General features: G+C 40.1%; 1 pseudogene across 1 annotated transcript; it reads left to right on the forward strand.

Moving 5' to 3' along the window:
• The first annotated feature begins 2,000 nt into the window (after positions 1-2,000).
• LOC308493607 (large ribosomal subunit protein eL43-like) lies at positions 2,001-2,279 on the forward strand (annotated as a pseudogene). The gene has a single exon. The product of its transcript is annotated as a large ribosomal subunit protein eL43-like (transcript).
• The last annotated feature ends 4,769 nt before the right edge of the window (positions 2,280-7,048 follow it).

Genomic DNA, 7,048 nt, shown 5'->3' on the forward strand with positions numbered 1-7,048 from the left:
TGCAGGTCTAGACACCATGCTTGTTATCATGATAGACTCCAGGTCACCGTGGACCAACATTTGGCCAAAAGGAAGAAGCTTTTTTAAGGTTGGTTTATGCATGCTCTGTCTCAGGTAAAGGTAACTACTATTCCGTTTTAAAAAGTGGGATAAAGTCAGGTAGCCTCTGTGGTAGTCTACTTCTAACTCCAGCAATTATAGTCTGAAGTTTAAGGCTTTGGTTATTTGTTATAGGAACTTGCATTTGTGGGAATGTTTGTTACAGCAAATTGTGTTCGTTTACCTCACTATATTTGTTGCATGAAATTACCTTATCATGATATCCTACTGTTTAGGACCTCACTGATCTTGTTAAAATTCATCATATACTGTGTTTCCCCGAAAATAAGACCTAGCTGGACAATCAGCTCTAATGCATCTTTTGGAGCAAAAATTAGTATAAGACCTGGTTTTATTTTAATATAAGACTGGGTATAATATAATATAATATAACACAATATAATATAATATAAAATGATAATATCGGGTCTTGTATTCATTTTTGCTCCAAAAGACGCATTAGAGCTAATTGTCCAGCTGGGTCTTATTTTCAGGGAAACACGGTATGTATATTATCTTGCTAAGTTAGATTCTAGAGTTTCTAGAGTTTCCCTCATTGTAGGTTGCACAAGTCAAAAAAAAGTAGTGTAACACATTTGCTTTCAAAAACACATCATTACACCTGGACTTTTCCGCAAAGGAGAGAATTAATGATGTAAGGTAAGTGAAGAAGATCACCACCACCTTGTACACATACCATGTTCAAAATTATGTTTTTTGGGGGGAAAGGTGCGCAAGAAAAAGAGTGGGGAAAAATAATGAAAATGCAAAAGTTTTCACTGTGTTTTGAAATACCCCATAACATGTTTACCATACCTAGGTATGAAAAAATTACTTTAAAAGAGTTTCCTTGAGACCAAGGAGGAAATCCCCTTCCTAAATGATATTAATTGAGATGTTTTTGAAAAAACAAAGGTCAGATGGGGGACACTGGAAATTTCCTGTTTGCCTTTTTCTACCCAAAGACTAATAGAGATTTTTAGTCCATTTGGTAATTATTTCCCCAGTGACTTTCCAGTTCTCAGAAAGATAAGAGAACTCCTGACATTAACTCCAAACAGATGGCTGGAGTCTCTTTCACCATCTCATCCTTCCTCACCCCACCCTCCCAAATTACCCAAATACAGCCACAGATTGAGAAGAGGAGAAAAGCAAGACTGAAGCTGAGAGTGTCCATGTGACATTGGGCTTGAGGGCACTTTCAGAGTCCAGGTGTCATCCATGTTTCAGCTGAAACTGCTGCAGGAATGCTATATGCCTGTATCACAAAATTCGGCTACGACAAACTGTACTGAATGAAGGTCCTAGAGAGTTTCTCAGAATGGAAAATTCCACACTCCAGACTAGGAAGTCACTGGTCAGTTAAGTGGGCTAGAAGTTTGGTTGGAAGAAAGAAATGTAGTTTTCTATATTTTACTGTCATTTCTTTGATGGGAAATGGAAGGTGTTCGGTGAAAAGGGGGTCTATGCACACACTCCGCTTCCCCAGATCCCTGCCTTGAGACAAAGACTTTCCTCTCCAGGCTCCAGGCTCAGTTGTTGCCAGGAAGGCATCACTCTCCACCACCACAACCTCTGTCTGCAGGGACAGGCCTCCCAGGAGATAGCCACTCCGGTGTAAGGCCCATTCCTATTCCAAGAAGCAGTCACAATTCAGGGAAGACACGCCCTTTAAAGTAGGTCTAGGGAAACATCCTCCTTTCTTTGGTCATTGTACCTCAGAATAACAATTAGGAAAAAAAAGTGTTACTACACTTAATAACCTCTCACTTCATTTTTCTATGCAAGATACAAATTAAACATAAAAAACACAAATTGTGGGCCAACTATAACATGGAGCCACCGGCAACTCAAAAGTGCCACATTCTTCCTGTCTGGGTTCCAGCCTGGTTAGAGGTGACATGGCTAAACGCACCAAGAAGGTGAGAATCGTGGGTAAACACGGGACTCATCAAGGTGCCTCCCTCAGGAAAATGGTGAAGAAAACTGAAATCAGCCCGCACACCAAGTACACTTGCTCCTTCGGTGGCAAAACCAAGATGGAGAGATGAGCTGTTGGGATCTGGCACTGTGGCTCCTGCATGAAAACAGTAGCTGGTGGTGCCTGGAGCTACAGCACCACTTCTGCCCTCACAGTAAAGTCTGCTATCAGAAGACTGAAGGAGTTGAAAGACCAGTAGAAACTCCACAATTTGAAACATTGCTAGCCTATAATAAATGGGTTAATTTATATAACAAACAAAAAAGGTGCCCCATTGCACTAGATGCTGGGAATACCGCAGTGGACGGGACAGACGTGGCCCCTGACTTTTTTGAAGTTCTCGCCAGCAAAGGAGCACTGTTAGATAAGCTGACAGAGCGGCAATGGTAAAAATTAAAAGAGATCATGGATGCGACACTTAGCACAGCACATCCAATAGCGTGCGTTACTGAGTCACAGCAGGGTGAGGAAGGTCAGAGCCAAGCTCTTCAAGGGTAGGGAATGAAAAAAGGCTGCAACAGAGCAATTTGAGGACATGAGGCTGGAAGGGTGTCAGGTGGTCAAAGGCATCCTTCACCCTGTCTCCCTGGCTACTGGTGCTGCTCCCCAGGCTCTACTGGTACCCAGGGAAGTCACCCACCTGCTTCAAGTCTCTGCACCTCATGCTAGGTTGTCCTTTGCAGGTGGCACTGCCTACCTTCTCCTTGGACTTTCAAGACCTCAGCTCTGCCACCCAACAGGCACTTTCCCTCTTCCCCTCCATTGAGGTGGCGACTTGGTGCTCTCCCAAGCTAGTCCATAGTCATGCTGGTCAAGGGGTGGACATTCTTTGCATAACGGGACTACTCTTCTCACGCCACCCTGCCGTGGCCATGTGTAAAAGGCAGGGTTGCCACATCATAGAAAATTATCACATTCTGGGGTGGGGGGTGGGTGATGAGGGTAAAGGGGATCAAATATATGGTGATGGAAGGAGAACTGACTCTGGGTGGTGAACACACAATGGGATTTATAGACGATGTAATACAGAATTGTACACCTGAAATCTATGTAAATTTACTAACAATTGTCACCCCAATAAAATTAATTAAAAAAAAAAAATTCCAGGTGAGAACATATGTTTGGCTGAGCCTAAGTCATGTGACTATGTTCCTGCTGCAACAAAGTCTGGAAACTCGGGACAAGATGGCTGGATCTGCAGCCACCATCTTGGGAGTATGAAGCAACAAGCATGAAGAAGAAAAGAAAAGGGCCAAGGATAGCAGAACAGAAATCGTGAAAAAACTAGATCTTGATGGCACTGCTGAGCAGCTACAGTAGACTAAAGACTGTTTAATTCTGGGCATTTTATTAAATAAACAATAAAGATCTTTAGAACCTAAAAAAAAAAAAAAAAAGAAAATTATCACATTCTAAGAGTGCAACTGCTGTGTCCTAAAGAGCTCAAGAGAATACAGTAAGTCCTCCCTTAATGTTGTCAATAGGTTCTTGGAACGACTGCAGAATGACATAGAACAAAACCAGTTTTACCATAGGCTAATTGATATAAACAAGAGTTAAGTTCCTATGGCATCTCATCAACGTAATGAAATGATATTGAACAAAATCATGTTATTCAAGGGCCTGTGGTACGTGGTTGAAACATGGGTTTCCTTACGTCTACATTATCAAATTCAAAATAATAAATGGAACGTGACCAGAAAACAAATTATCCTTTACATTTTCTTGGGTACTTTGAGTAAGACTTGCATTTGGGGTCGTCATCAGTGAAGCTCTGTAACATTGCCGAGTCATTGGAAGCCGGGGTCACACATGATGCCGTGTCCTGAGGAATGACGTCCCTGTATCACGTAAGTAAATGGTATTAGGGAACTGGAAAGGCAAGAAAGCTACTCGTATGTTGTTTCAACTCAAACAAATTCCAAAGAGCCATGACATTGTGAATGATGACAACAGTGCTATCTATTTTCTTGTAGTGGGAGCTATGAAATTTTCCAGGTGCTTATCTTTTCACCCATTAATCTAAATTTTCATCAGTACATCACTACACTTCACTTGGGCCTATGTATTTTGTAGTATATTTTAAAATCAATTTGTTCACAGATTTGCTTCAGCCCTGTGCACCCTAGGTGCGACCCTGCCTTGACATGTCCAAACAGAGATCTTGATTTTCTCTTGTGCACATTTGGTGCCTGTCTCCCTCCAACTACCATCTCTCCACCACCACGATCAGACTTATATCTAATCCACCTCCAAGTCCTGCAGATTCTACCTGCTAAGCGTCTTTCCACATCTCTGATCTCTCTGCCTTTCCACCACTACCACCTTAGGCCAGGCTTCTCTCACCTCTCTCCTGCACTACTCCAGCAGCATCCCAACTGCCTCCCCTCATCCCCTCCTAACTCCTGCTGACTCCATTTTCAAAGCAGCCAGTGTGAGGTTTCAAAAGAGCAAATACGATCACATCACTCCCTGGATTAAGAAGCATTGCTTCTCATTGCTGAAGTCTAAAGTCTAAACTTTTTAGGTTTATAGTTTAACGTATTTTAATAGGAAACTTACAGTAAAGTCTAAACTCCTTACCATGACATAGAAGAGAAAGTTAAAGCAAGAACATTGTTCTGTGTTTGGGTTTTGGGGTGGGGAGCACTTTTAGAGTGAACTTCATTTAAATAATATATAATGGGATGAGCCTTTTTCATAATCACAAATTGATATTTTTGTCTTTGAATATAATGTACCTTTAGGAAAAGCTTAGTAAGCTCATAGATGTCCCATTTATTCCAAGTGATACAGATTTTGAACCATCACTAAATTTCACCGATATCATTGTAATTTATCTAAACAACATATTGTGAGCATTTGGAACAATTAAATAATATGAAATGAAAGGTATTTGCAAATTTATTAGCCCTAGGAGAATTCTTCTCTTGTTCTCTTTGGATGCCAGAATCTTGCAAGCAAAGTAAAAATGCATTCACTTTGAGAGCTATATTTTGCTTTTTGAAGTTTTCCAAATCTAGTTAGTGAGCCCTTTGCTAATTAAAAATGGATTTTCATTCTTCAAAGAAAAATTCACGTATCTGAACCTGATCTTCTATTTTCTTAGAAAGAAGACCTTACATATTTTTTTATGGTGAACATGGCTTAAAATTTGGTCCAGTGGGCTGGCCCACGCCCGCCTGCCCACACTGCTACAAGGCAAGTCCACCCTCGCACTAATATCTGGCTACAGAAGTTTCTCTTAAAACCTCAAAAGTGCCACGTTCTCTCTCACATCCAGGCCTTCACATTTAAAGCTTCAAACAATCTTCTCCCTTCTATTTCTCTCTCCAAACGATGAAATATTTAAGTAGAAAACAACATAGTATAGCCATAATGAACGTTCCAGCATCATCACCCCCATATCCAACTAATAATTTGCCCTGTTTTTTAAATAAGCAAAACATTACAAACTCAGCTGATGCCCCTGCACGCTTGTTCCTAACACCCTTCCTCCCTCCCCAGAGGTAACCTCTAGCCTAAATGTGATGATTAACATTCCCACGAATGGTTTTGTACTATTATCATATTTTTATGCATCTGTGAAAATATACAACTTTTTAATGTGCTCAAGCCAGATTTACTTATTAGCTAACATATTACAGTTCAGTTTCATGTTCATATTACATTTGTCTGTTGCCCTTTTCCAAGTAATTTCAAGACTGTTTTGACCACGCCCACATGAAATTAATGCAGAGAAAGGAGCAAGATCTTGCTGTGAAAGTTTTGGTGCAAATGTTCAAATTTTGCATTCTGTGTAAATTGCAAAGTATCACAGACAGGAAGCACAAGGTTACAGTTTTTTAGATAACTTGGTAAATAGAATTCAATAAATAACTAATAAATATGATTTTGCCAAAGTCCAAACAGGCTGTACATGAATTAGGCTTTTTTCTTGAATTAGTTGGGGCCAGGAGAATTATCTTATTATATTTGAATAGATGATACAATTAAATGGTTTGAAATTTTAATGCTGCAAAAGGATATATATGAGAAGTCTCCTAGCTACTTCATCCCTCACCACACACTTCCCTTCCCTTGCCTGATAACTGATGTTATCAATAGCTTGTTACCAAGCTAGTTCAATGAGAGGATACTCTCAGTGTACTTCTGCAACTTGCTTGCTTTTTCCTCAACCTTATATTTTTGAGAGTATATATTTTGAAACATGTAGAGCCAGAGAGTCATTTTATCTTCCTGTGATGTGCTGTCCAACAAACCTTTCTGTAACGACAGGAATGTTCTGTACCTAATGTTCTGTGTTATTCAATATGGTAGCCTCTAGCCAGCCACATGTGGCTGCTGAGCACTTGAAATGCAGCTAATGAGAATGAGGAACTGAATTTAAAATTTAAAACGCAGACTTAATTTTAATTAATGTAAACTTAAAAAATTTAAATAGCCAGATGAGGCTTGTGGCTGCCATATTGGATAGCACAGGCCTGTTAGGGTTTCCAGGCAGGAATTCCCACCCGTTCTCAGGAATTTTTTTCGCTTTCCGGATCCCGAATCCCGAGATATAAACTGTTTTCTGTTCTCCACGATGAATCATTTCCACAAAGCGACAGCCAATATTACCAACCACGTGAGTTCAAGGATTTCCTGACCAACTTTTCTCCGGATTCGGAACTAGAAAGTGAGAAAAATTCCTGAGAATGGGCAGGAATTTCTGCCTGGAAACCCTACCTGTTATATTCCATGATATAAATGTACCACAAATAATGTATCCATTCTTTTGTTTATGGATATTAAAATTATTTCCATCTTATCACTATATAAAATAATGCTGCAATGAACACACTTCTGTATGCTTTCTTGTGCAAACGTGGGAGACTTTAGGTATAAGTTTATAAGTGGAATTGTATTATCAACTCTACTAGATATTGCCAAATGGTCTCCACAGTGGTTTTTCCAGTTTACACTCCC

This window comes from Rhinolophus hipposideros (genome assembly GCF_964194185.1).
Source record: "Rhinolophus hipposideros genome assembly, chromosome: 3".
NCBI lineage: Eukaryota > Metazoa > Chordata > Mammalia > Chiroptera > Rhinolophidae > Rhinolophus > Rhinolophus hipposideros.